Here is a 12,189-nt window from a genome sequence, read left to right as displayed (position 1 = left end):
GTGCCACTGCGCCATGACTGCTTTAGATTTGGGTATGTATAACTGAAAAATTGATAGCCAGAGTCATATGACACATTTATTAGTTACATACAATTTGAATAAGGTTTGCAAGCAGTTAGTTTCTCGGAGTAAAATGATAATATTTTTTTCCGAAAATCAACACACATGTCCCTAATAAATTTAGATATATATAAATTTAGACAAAAATCTATAGTTGTTTTATTTTTTTATATATAAAGATATAGAAATCATACTATCATAGTATAAATAACAGACACACAATAAGTTTTATTTTATTATATAAAGAATTTTTACACGAAGATTCGTAAAAATGTTAGACTTTTTAAAGAAATTTTACGATTTGTTCTATTTAAAGTTTGCATATAAGGGAATAAACCATTAAGCTCTCACAAAGTCAAAGTACGAAGAAACCTTTTAAAATTCTTCACAAACTTAAAGAAGGATATTACCGGAAGCCTTTTTCTTTCTGACATCGCAGTTTTCAGTATTAACTTTTAACAAGTTGGCACTCGTAAATTTTACATTTTATTATAAAGTGCATCATAACGTATATTAAGGCCAGTAGTGGTGTCGTGGGTTCGAATTCCACTCGAGGAAATGAAATATTTTATATCTCCATTTTCTCCTTGGTACCGGGGCAAAGCCAAAGAATTCCCCCATTCATTACGCAATGCCTCCGTAATTCGGCGTAAAATGGGTAACGGAGTGTATTAACACTAGGTTCCTTCTGCCTACCTTGCTCATAAATCATAAAATTAATTAACTGTACTGTACTGTACTGTACTGTACTGTACTGTAGTTTTTTGTATACAAATTAAATTCTGTTCAGAAATTGTACCTTACATTTGTTTAATACAAACACATGTATTCATACATAAAGGTAAAGTAAAATATATATTTTCCTTTTAATTTAAATTTGTATTATCCATTCCATATATCTATATAGGGAGCAAATCCTACTGTATACACAATGATTGATGGCTGGCTGAGTCCACGTACAGCTGAGAGATCCACGTATAAACGGCCGTAGCACGTGCCACAAAGCGAATGCAGATGAAGTTTACTCGCAGGAAATAAAATAAATATCGATTCAAAGAGTTTATTTACCCTTTATAATAAGATCTATAAAATACTATCATTTCAACAAAGGTGAAAGAAAATGGTTAAAAATATGCAATTAGGTACCATATTAATTTTTTTAATCGAATTCAAATTTTCTTTTTTAAATATTAGAACAGTATGTTACAATAAAAAACCGGTTAAGTGCGAGTCGGACCAATTTATAAATGGGCCGTTTATTTTGAGAGTGGTGTAAGTCCATTTTCTTTTGTTTCGAGAAAATTAAAGGTTAGTATATCGATGATTATGCAATTTCATTTACCGACCGATTTTAAGTTGTTCAAAACATGGGTTTTTTTTGAGAAATTACACTCGGACTAGTTATATATAAAAAAATTACATTAAATTAAGCATGAATTACGTGATAGCTCATTTTTCTCAAAAATGGTCTTACACCACTTTCAAAATAAACGGTCCAAATGTTGAAATTAACTACAATTATAAGTTTGTAATATTTTTTTCTATGAAATTTCTATAAAATTCCACTATTTAGATGTTTTTATTTTATTTGTACTGGAAGTACTCAGTTCTTGCCTAATTCCATAATTGTTCGTCCACGGGAAGTACCCTTTGATTACGCGGCGGGTTAAATACAAAATAAGTAAAAACGATGTATAAACGCTTGAATCTTTTGAATGCGTTGACTTAGAAGCTCGATTTTTTCTGTGCTCTATGGGACCGGAAATTAAGAATATTTTAAGTTTATTTCTGCACGAAATGTCGATATTAGTGCTTTTGACAGATAGACGGACAACAAAGTCATCCAATATATTTTTACCAAATTTTCTTTAAAGATACGAAACTCTAAAACAGCATAGTTATAAGACAAAATGAAAAATAATTTCTTTAAAAAAAAAAAGAAACTTATTGCGAATTTTAAGCGAAGCGAAGCGAATATTCAAAGGTGAACGCGAGTTCTGATATGTACGCGGCGTACAAAAGCGCATGATTGATGCGTGGTTGAGCTGAATGGCCACATTCCTCTAAACGCTCGGAGCACGTCACAAAGCTCTTTTGTTGCATCAACAATACGTGCGAAGTTTGCTTCTACGAAACGAATTGCCATAACTCGTGTATTTGGTTATTTTTATTGTGAACTGATTTTGAAAGTAGTTGTCTGTGATATAATAGAACAGTAAGAACTATGATTGAGATATTTGAATGAAAAAATCATTTATCGTAATGATACAAAAGTAATCCAACATCATTATGTGATACTTATTTAGAAAAAATATAAAAAAACGTAGCGAGATTTGAACCCGCGCCTCTTGGAAACCGTCCTCTGACCACTAAGCCATACGTTGTCATAGTCATAGCTCACAGCCGTACGTATTCATAAAAACACATTCAAATCCGTCCAGCAGTTCCAAGATAATAATAATCTAACCGTTAATAGTTTTAGGTCTAAAATTAATTTTAAACACATGTTGGAGAGACATGACTATGAACTATGAGAAATAAATAAAAAATCTCAAATTTAGGTGGAAAGTGGGGAACGCAGTGTTTTGACACCAAGTTCTCTTAGCCTAAGTGCTGCAAAACCCAAAGAACAGGTGGTAAGTGAAAGTGACCTCAGGTACAATTACTGCGTAGGGAGGGGTGCCTGTATATCGTTTATTTTAATATAAGTAATTAAAAAATTCAAAACTCTAAATAATATAAATTGTCTTTTTCTATATTTCTCATAAATTTCATAGAAATTTGTTCTAACTCATTATAATTGTTATGTCAACTAGTAAATTTTGTCATTAGGTTCGTTCAAGTTTGTAACTCCCTTAGGCTTGGAATATTCAAATTGCACACTACGCAATTAGTTCTGGCTTAATGTTACAATAAAGCGAAGCGAAGCGAAGTTTAACAATGGAGTATAAATTTTGGGCCATAATATCTATGTGTAAATGGAAGTTTACCTCATAAATTTTTACCAAAGACATATTACCATCCTTATGAGCATATTGTTATAATATAATTTATTAGTACAAATGAGGTCCCAACGACATAGAATTGGGTCACAGAGAAATTTTAACTTTGCTATATTAATTATATTTCGTATATTTCCAGCATTTCGCGTCATCATTTCTAACAAATACGCGTATATATGATACTACTGGACCCGAACGCGGCTACGCCCGCCCGCTGCGTTAAGCAAGCTCATTTTGGGTGATGTTTTCTAAGAACAAACTTTGCAAATGGTTGCTTAGCAACGGTCGCATAGCGACGGTGGTTATTAACATGGCGGAATAAATTGCATGTCAAATTAATAAGTATCTTAATATATTGGTATATATCGAAAATATTATAAATATGAGAAAAAAAGTATCCTATGTTCATCCCGAGACCCTCAAGTATTTCTATATGAGTATTTTATCACAATTAAATTAGCGGTTTGGCCCTGATTGCGGAAAAGACAGACAGACAGACAGACAGAGTTACTTTCGAATTTATAATATAGGTATGGATTGAATAAACGCAGTAAAATAAAGTCAAAGTTAAAGGAAACGTTATTATAGGTAAAGCAAAAACGCATGTTGCCGTTTTTGCTTTTAAGTTATGACAGGTATTGGATGAAGGACAAAATCAAATCAAGTCAGCTTCACGCTGTATCCCGCACACAGCAGGGTAGGCAGAGAGAACCTAGTGTTAAGACACTCCGTTACTAAATATTTAACTTCCTCGAGTGGGGATCGAACCCACAACCGTCGCGTTACAGTTACACCCTTGTGCCGTTGCGCCACGAGGGCCTCGATATCGAGATATAAGTATCATAACATAGAGTACCCATCGTATTTTTAAATATAGAATTAAATGCTTTATGCTCTTTTCCAATTCCTAGATTCAATATCTGATTAAAAATCGGGAATATATATATTTTCTGGGTCTATTCGAGTATTAATATGGATATTATTTGTTATACAAAATTACCATAAATGGTAAAAAGTATTTTTATGTCTAACATCGTTCATATAACAATTTTTTATAAAATCAAATTCGTAGCAATTTTCTAAATATTTTTATTATGGAACTTATGATTCACTCCATTAAAACCTATAACTCTCCTATGGTTGATATTTATAATATCAGTACTAGTAATTTTAATTTATATTAATATCTCTTTGGCGTAACTACTAGAGTTATGGCACGATCGAAGACTCATTTTTATTGGGGAACCTCACATCATGACCCGGAACCTATAAAAGTGTTTATAGGTTTCAGAGGTTAACTACTTCCGTACCTACTTGGGTTTTCGTAAACGATTTTCTACCATAATAGGTATTATGCTTTAAAGATGACAAACTATTTTGATAACTATGTATAGAGCATAAAAATAGATAAAATATAAAATCTAATTTTATTTAAGGGCAAATTGTTGAGACTTAAGACGATGGTAGTGGGTTCAATCCAACCTACGTTAAGTGTAATATATTCGATAATAATATAAAACGCACTTTACCTTTTTTTAAGTACAGCAAAAGTTTGAATTTAGTTAAAATTTACTTAAAACTATCCTGTACGTAACTACGAAATAAGAATATGCGAGACATTTTGAATATTCCAGACCAGAGTAGTTACGAAAAGAAGTGCCAAACTGCAAAAACTAGAGCAAAATTTCATCATTAAACTTTAGAACCGTCGACACCTTGGTTAAGCATTCCTATTCCACAGAAAGGGACCTTTTCATAATGCATGCACGTGAAACAATGAGAATGCTTAAACCATCATTTCGTCGGGCTAAAATAAGAAAGTTAACTCTGAAAAACAAAGCTTGTTGAATTTCAGGAACAATTTTGAAACGCTATTTGCCTTTTGAACTTTACACTTCTACTTTCTGTTTCCATCCTTTGTTTTATTATGTTTCGGGATGAAAATTTGCGTGTGTGATTTTTTTTTTCAGTTATATGCTATATTCCGCAGGGTAGGTAGGGGGAGCCTAGTGTTAAGACACTCCCCCCCCTCCCCACTTTCTGCCGAATTCTGGAGGCATTGTGTGACGAGTGTCGGAACTTAACGCGTTTTACCTTGGTACCAGAAAGAAGATATGAAAATATTAAAAAAAAAATGGTGTGGTGTCGTGGGACATCAGGTAGGAACGACGAGTCCTTCGGCTAATGTAGAATCGACACAAATTGCAAAAAAATCTTGATTTTTCTCTTAAATTTTCCTGATTAGTTTAATTATTAATTCAGTATTTTAGGAAATAATAAATTACTTAAAATAAAAAACATCGTAATTCAAATTATCAACTAAAAAAAGAAAGAGGGAGAAAGAGAAAGGTATTATACACTACTCGTCTGTGTATGCGACTGTCGCGCCTGCGCACGTCTCATTTAACGGTTTTATTCCACGCATTTTTCTTACGGTTTTACTATCACATTTTTTTCAGTTTGGTCACGCAGCGAAATCCCTATCCTGTCCAAGCCTGCCATAAGGAACTTCGTTCCAATAATTCATTCCGCCTTTGGGAATCGAATCCACAACCATCACTTTACAGCCACACGCTTGTGCCCCTGCATCACGACGGCTTCAGCGTTTTACCTTCGTATATCTAAGTATGTACTGTTCAATGGAGAAGTGTACATTTAATTTTCACAGTCTTAAAAATGAATAAGTTTGAAAAAGCAGCAATATACAAAAGTCTAAGAAAAAATCAGTTAAGTCTTAATAAGAGGGCGCCGTGCAAAGAAGGAGGCATAGTTTCCCCCAATGAATACAGTCAAAGAAAACTGTTTCTAATAAACCCTTTTCTGAGCCCCTCACTGTAGTACCCTTCATTAGAATTTCCAACCAGTCCACAAAGCACTTTAGAAAACACTAATGAGGGAGCACAAAATAATAAGATTGACATTTTACGTGGGAGCCGATACAAACTGGATAATTAACGTAGGCTAGGGCTCCGCGACCCCCTAATTGAGAAGACGTGGTGCTTCGTTGTGTAAAATAAACTTGTTATAGGCAATTGTGTTGTGTGGCACAACTAGTGTGGGTTCGATTCCCATTTGAGGTAATTATTTTCTATTAATATTTTCATGTCTACGCTCTGGTAACAAGGAAAAGCGGGGCGTTTAGTTCCGCTACTCAACATGCAATGCCTCGGAAATTCGGCGGAAAGTAGAGAATGAAGTATTTTAACACTAGGTTCTTGTCCCTATCCTGCAATATGCGGAATACAGCGGGAAGCTAAAAAAAGTGCTGTTCTATTTTCTTTACTGAGATAACACCATTATTCCTCTAATAAAACAATCTTAATGAGGAAAATATATTGTTGATTATTAGGAAAACTAAAAAGAAAGGAAAAACTCGCGATGAGTTCTTTTCTTTTATCGTAATAAATGTCGTTAAAGGATCGACTAAGTTCTTGGAATATCTTATCGTCATCTCTTTTTCTAATGAAGGCTATAAAATGTTTTAATGAATGACTTTATTTGGTATGTAATCGTGGTAGGTTAACAAATAGACCTATGCATATGCATTGAGAAAAATTGTCATATGTAAAAAAATGCTCTTATCAGCTTTACGTTGTATCTTGCATATAGCAAGGTAAGTAGAAGGAACCTGGCAACCTATTATTAAAACATTCCGTTACGTTTCCCATATTCTACCGAATCTTCGAAGTACTGCGTGCTTAGTGGCGGAACTAAACGTCACCCTTTACCTTTTTACTAAACTGATGAAATTAAATTATTAATACATTTTTTTCCGAACAGGCATTGAACCTATATCTGTTACGTTTACAGTACGACTGGCCTATACGAAGTTAGTTATATATTATATATATTTATGTATATAAAAAACAATGTAGTGATATTAAATTGAATTATATACTAGAAATTGATATCATTATAGAGAAATTGATCTCACGTCGCCGACAGCGGAAAGTGATTGAGACGCCAGTCATATATAGACATCTAGTGAATAGATCGGGTACAATATATGGATTATTTCAGGTTAACATAATTATATTATTTAAAAACATAGTTTTTAACATTTTTAAGTGTTCTTCCACACTTTGTAAAGAAATATATTTTCTAGAAAATTGTCTAGAAAACTGTTCAAGCGGCTCGGGTCCAAATCCCGCTACGGGGATTTTTTATACGTTTTCTAAAAATAGTTACAATACACACATAGTTATTTAAATATCTATGAATTTAATTTTATGACTTATGAGAACAATTTAGAAGTACATCTCCCTTATCTTCAACGGCTATTAGCTGACTACCTCCAAGGCAGAAAATAGTAGGGATTGGAGTCCGATTGGCCTTTGAGGTTGATGCAGGATGTCCACAGAAGTCAGTGTTGGTCCTGTTACTTTGGAACCTTGGACTTGATTGGTTCCTTTATGGCCAAGATGACACTAGATATGGTACGTGGTGAACCACCAAGAAATGCCCCTATACCAAGAAAAAGCATGTTACTCTGAAACAAGAGTTCCATTCTCTACCTTCCGCTTGAAGCGGAGCTTAACGCCGCATTATAAAATCTATATTTCCAGAACGAAATTAAAATGGAAATAAAATTATAGAACATTTTTCTAAGTTTAATAGTACTTTGCAACAATATTTTACTCTAGTTATAATGATCTAGTTCACTGCACTGCTCATTAAGAGAGGGTGTGTTGCTTACCACGTATATGTGGAACATAATAAATATATTATTATAAGAAATACATTTTTTATTTACTTTTTTAACATCACGTTGTACCATGCATATAGCAGAGTAAGCAGAGAGAACTTAGTGGTAAAACACTCTCACTTTCCGCCAAAGTTTTGGAGTCGAGTTCGGTGCCAGAGCGAAGAAATCAAAATATTAATAAATACTAATAATAATAATTAAAAAAATCTTTTAATTTAATTTTACTTAAGTAATCTAATTAAATATATGACATTGTTCTATTGAAACAATTCCTCGTCCAAATCACTGGCCGGGCCAAAGTAGGTTAACACAATTTTCTTATTCTTGTATCGTTTGTTTAGCCTTATATTGATTTATCGCGAACAATATATAGTAATTGGAAAAGCCTAGTGAATGCTAATTATTTTATTGTTTAACTTCAATACGCAAATTGTTTTCGATCATAATATAAAACTAATTTATAATTATAATAGAGAAAATCCTCCAGAGTTCGGTGGAAAGTGGAAAACGGAGTGCCTTAACATAAGGTTCCTTGTAAAACTCCTATGTGCGGAATACAGCGTGAAGCTGATTTTAATTTTAATTTATAATAATTTTAAATAAACAGAAAATTATATTTAATATATTTGTACATGGTGATAACCAGTAAGATTTTTGCATATTAAATCTATTATGCCTTTTTGTTATTCGTAGGTGTCTGCCAAACTTTAATATAAAATTTCCAAAGAAAGATAAAAAAAATTTAATTTTCTTCATCTAATCTTCACTTCGCTTAAAATAACTTAAAATTTAAATCTTTATTATATCTTATAGGTATATATCTATATACTCTCTCTCAGCTTTACGCTGTATTCCACATACAGCATGGTAGACAGAGGGAACCTAGTGTTAAGGCACTCGGTTCCCCACTTTCCTCCGAATTTTGTGAGCTAAGTGTTGGAACTACTCGTAAGTTCCGCGCTTTACTTCGTTACCGGAGCGAAGAAATTAAAATATTAATAATGGGAATCGAACTCAGAACCGTCTTGTTTACAGTCACACGCTTATGCCACTAATCCACGACGGCCTTGTAGTTCTATACATACACTTCAAATTTAAGGACATAACCCCTAATAGTGTCAATATTCTCCGCGTCAAACATTATTTATATAAACATAACATATCTTAAGCATGTATTAAGTAAATATTTGCACAACGATGTTTGTCTTCATATTATAGATGGTATTATATTGTATTGTTATAATATGTACATAATTAGGCACATCTCATTATTGAGATAGGTCAATTATCTTGTCAATAAGCCTATAGGTATTATGCATATATATTAAGGAGATTGAGGCCAGTCCTGGCTCAGAGGAACAAGCGTGAATGTAAACGTGACAGGTTTTAGGTTCGATTCTGACTCGAGGAAATGAAATTTTATTATATTCATTTCTTCACTTTGATATCGAGGCGAAACGTGGCTTGAAGTACCAATTCAACGTGTTATTTCTCGAATCTTTAGCGGAAAGTGGGTAACGGATTATTTTAACACTCTGCCTACCCTCCTTTACACGGGATACAACTCTACAGAAGCTTTTCATATAATTATTTCAATTTAATTCTCTAAATTATTCACTATAATTTAATGCAATTTATTTATAGAACGCAATGATGACATAAGACTAAGAGTCATTTAAACACGTACCTACCAAGTAAAACACCCGACGAGGCTTTGTTTACCTTATTTAAAAGAGAAAAAGTAACGTGGGACCGCAATCTCATTGTCACTTTTTCCCTATGGTTAGAAACAATAAGTTTTCAACACATTTATTTTATTTTTCACATACATATTTGTGCAATAATAAATATCTTTATAATAATTCACAAAGGCGAAGCATGATCTTAACTTAAAACTATCAAGACTAGAATTCGGGTTTTCTGCGAAGCTATACTATATCTGTCTCTGTTGTTCTTATTGAAACGTGCTTTTAAACGTCATCTATCTCTTTTCAACTTGGGGAGGCTTGCGCGGAAAGAGAATGTGGGTAACGAACGACCTTTTGCCGTTACGGGCAGCAGTGCGGTGCGTCCATTCACCAGGAGTGGTTCTCTACGTCGGCGTTACACTACATCGTTCCGATCATCTGACAGCCTGAAAAAAATTACGTAAATATTACCAGAGAGTACAAGGATTACGACACCCTTGTAGCTGACGACACCTGTTCGAGTCCCCGTTTGGGTACAGTGCCGTCCTCGTTTTGTTTTAGTGCTGCTTGTTTGACCCTGGTGATTTAATTTTATATAATTTCCTAACCCTAATTCTTGGTGGACTGTCTGTGCTTGTGTTGTTTCGCCTCATTTGGATTGTCATTGGCTGTCTTGGTAAGTTTTGTTATATCTTATTGAAATTATTTTAGTGTTTATTTGTTATATGAAAAATATACATATAATTTATGTTATTATTTATGTTTAACTTGAATTCGTATTTTATTTGAAAATAACATTTTTAAATATTCTTTAAGCACAACTAAGACTTAGTATTTTTTTTTAGATATTATCAACCATTTAATAATTCTAATGAAACAGTATGAAAATAGATTTTATTGACAAATAATATAGAAAAATAAAATAAATGTAAACGCAAGATAAATGTATCCTAAAATAATAAAATAATGCTGATTTTATTTTCGTCCTGTAATAAGAAACTTGAGAGGCGCCAAAAGTATAGGCTGTGGACATAAAGGCGAAGGGCAATCGCGAATACGACGCCCCAAACCCTTAACGAACTTAATTACTTGAGTGAAGCTTTCTTTTTATATAGGAATTTTATCGGAGATCAAAAAAATATAAATTAGAAGTAAATCTTTATGGACGTCAAAAAGCTGCGTAAGAGAAAATAGAGGGGAGGAAAATAGGGGGAAAGGGAGAGTAATAAAATACGAAACCTTCTTCCCTTAAATTATCTATAAAGCCATATTATTAACATTATTAAACGTATCCATCCATCATCCATCCATCAGCCTTTTATCGTCCACTGTTGGACATAGGCCTCCCCTAATTCTCGCCACTCCGTCCGGTCCTGCGCCCTTTGAATCCAGCGGATTATATTATTATATTATTATATTATTATATTAAACGTATATAGTAGAGAAAAAGAATATAAAATATCTGAAAATCGTATATTTACAATGGATGAAACGTTAAGCGAACATTCTAGTACACATACTATTGATATATATCTAGAAAAATATATATAATCCAAATTGTTGTAAATATTCGTCGATTAAATAATTAATATTAAAATAAACATAACAAGAACGACATTAATTTATGTAAGGCTTTTTTTGGTTTTATAATATCGTAAATCTTGCACAATCATATACAGTTGAACTAGTTTTATATTATCGTTTTGAATTTTAGTACCAAAAGTGATATAACCAAGGTTTCGCCATCAATTTAAAAGGGGAAAAAGGTCGTAACTTAAAACGCGGTGGTTCTAGGTTCGATCTCGACTCAATTAAAAAAATTACTTGCCAACTGAGGGTGAAAAAATATATCGGATCAATTTAATACCTATGAAAAATTCTGAATAAAATTAAAAAATAATGGGCCATTTTAAAATTCACTACAAATATTACTTTCATTTTAATTAATTACTTATTCTTTCTTAACTAATTACTTAACTTATTCTGTTTTAGTTTAAATAGTTTCTTTTACATATATTAAGTAATGTAGAGTTTTATTGCAAGGCGATAACATAATTACGTAGCTTAACTTACATATATAGAAACATTATTATTATATTAGACAGAGCCCACAGGCATGGCAGAGAAAAGCACAGGCATGTGATTGTAAATGGAATAGGTTGTGGGGGTCGATTTCCACTGAGGAAATAAAATATTTGGTATTTTTATTTCTTTGCTTTGGTGTCGAGGCAAAGCGTGGCGTTGAGTTCCTTCACTCAACATGCATGTTCCAGAATTCGGCAGAAAGTGGGCAAAGAAAGTGTTTTAATGGTAATGGTGTATCTTAACACTAGGTTCCCATGTTCCCTCTGCCTATTCTACTACATATACAGCGTGAAGTTAAAAAAATAGCATATAATTATACAAACAAGATATTTTTACCAAAAGAACTAAGTACAAGTATCGTTCTATATAATTTTAGATTCCAACGATGTCTAGACGATCGTCTGTACCAAATGTGGTATTCAGGTTACGACTAGCCCGGGCGGTACGGGTCGCTGCCTAACACTAAATATGTATGCAAATACATAAGACCATGAAAAATAATAATTTAATAATATAAAACTAAACTAAATTATACTTTTAAAAAAGTATATTGAAATATAAATAATTTCAATGGAAAAGGATATTTATCTCTTTTTATTATCTATTTTATTACTTATTTTAATTAATCTTCTTACCATACTATAGAGTC

The 12,189-nt window shown here is 32.8% G+C and overlaps 1 protein-coding gene across 4 annotated transcripts in view; it reads left to right on the top strand.

Moving 5' to 3' along the window:
- Positions 1-9,920: 9,920 nt before the first annotated feature.
- Positions 9,921-12,189, top strand: part of LOC146534634 (uncharacterized) — a 55,797-nt gene continuing 53,528 nt past the window's right edge. For 3 of the 4 annotated variants that reach the window (XM_085192479.1, XM_085192478.1, XM_085192477.1), the window contains exon 1: positions 9,927-10,131. The gene's annotated coding sequence lies outside the window, so the exon portion shown is untranslated. Of the gene's footprint in view, positions 10,132-12,189 lie in introns of all 4 variants that reach the window. The other variant, XM_085192480.1, reaches the window with a different exon arrangement.

This window comes from Heliconius melpomene, chromosome 11 (genome assembly GCF_056956725.1).
Source record: "Heliconius melpomene rosina isolate 202511_hmr_F chromosome 11, ASM5695672v1, whole genome shotgun sequence".
Taxonomy (NCBI): domain Eukaryota; kingdom Metazoa; phylum Arthropoda; class Insecta; order Lepidoptera; family Nymphalidae; genus Heliconius; species Heliconius melpomene.
Note: the sequence above shows the minus strand (reverse complement) of the source record. Positions and strands in the feature narration are given on the sequence as shown.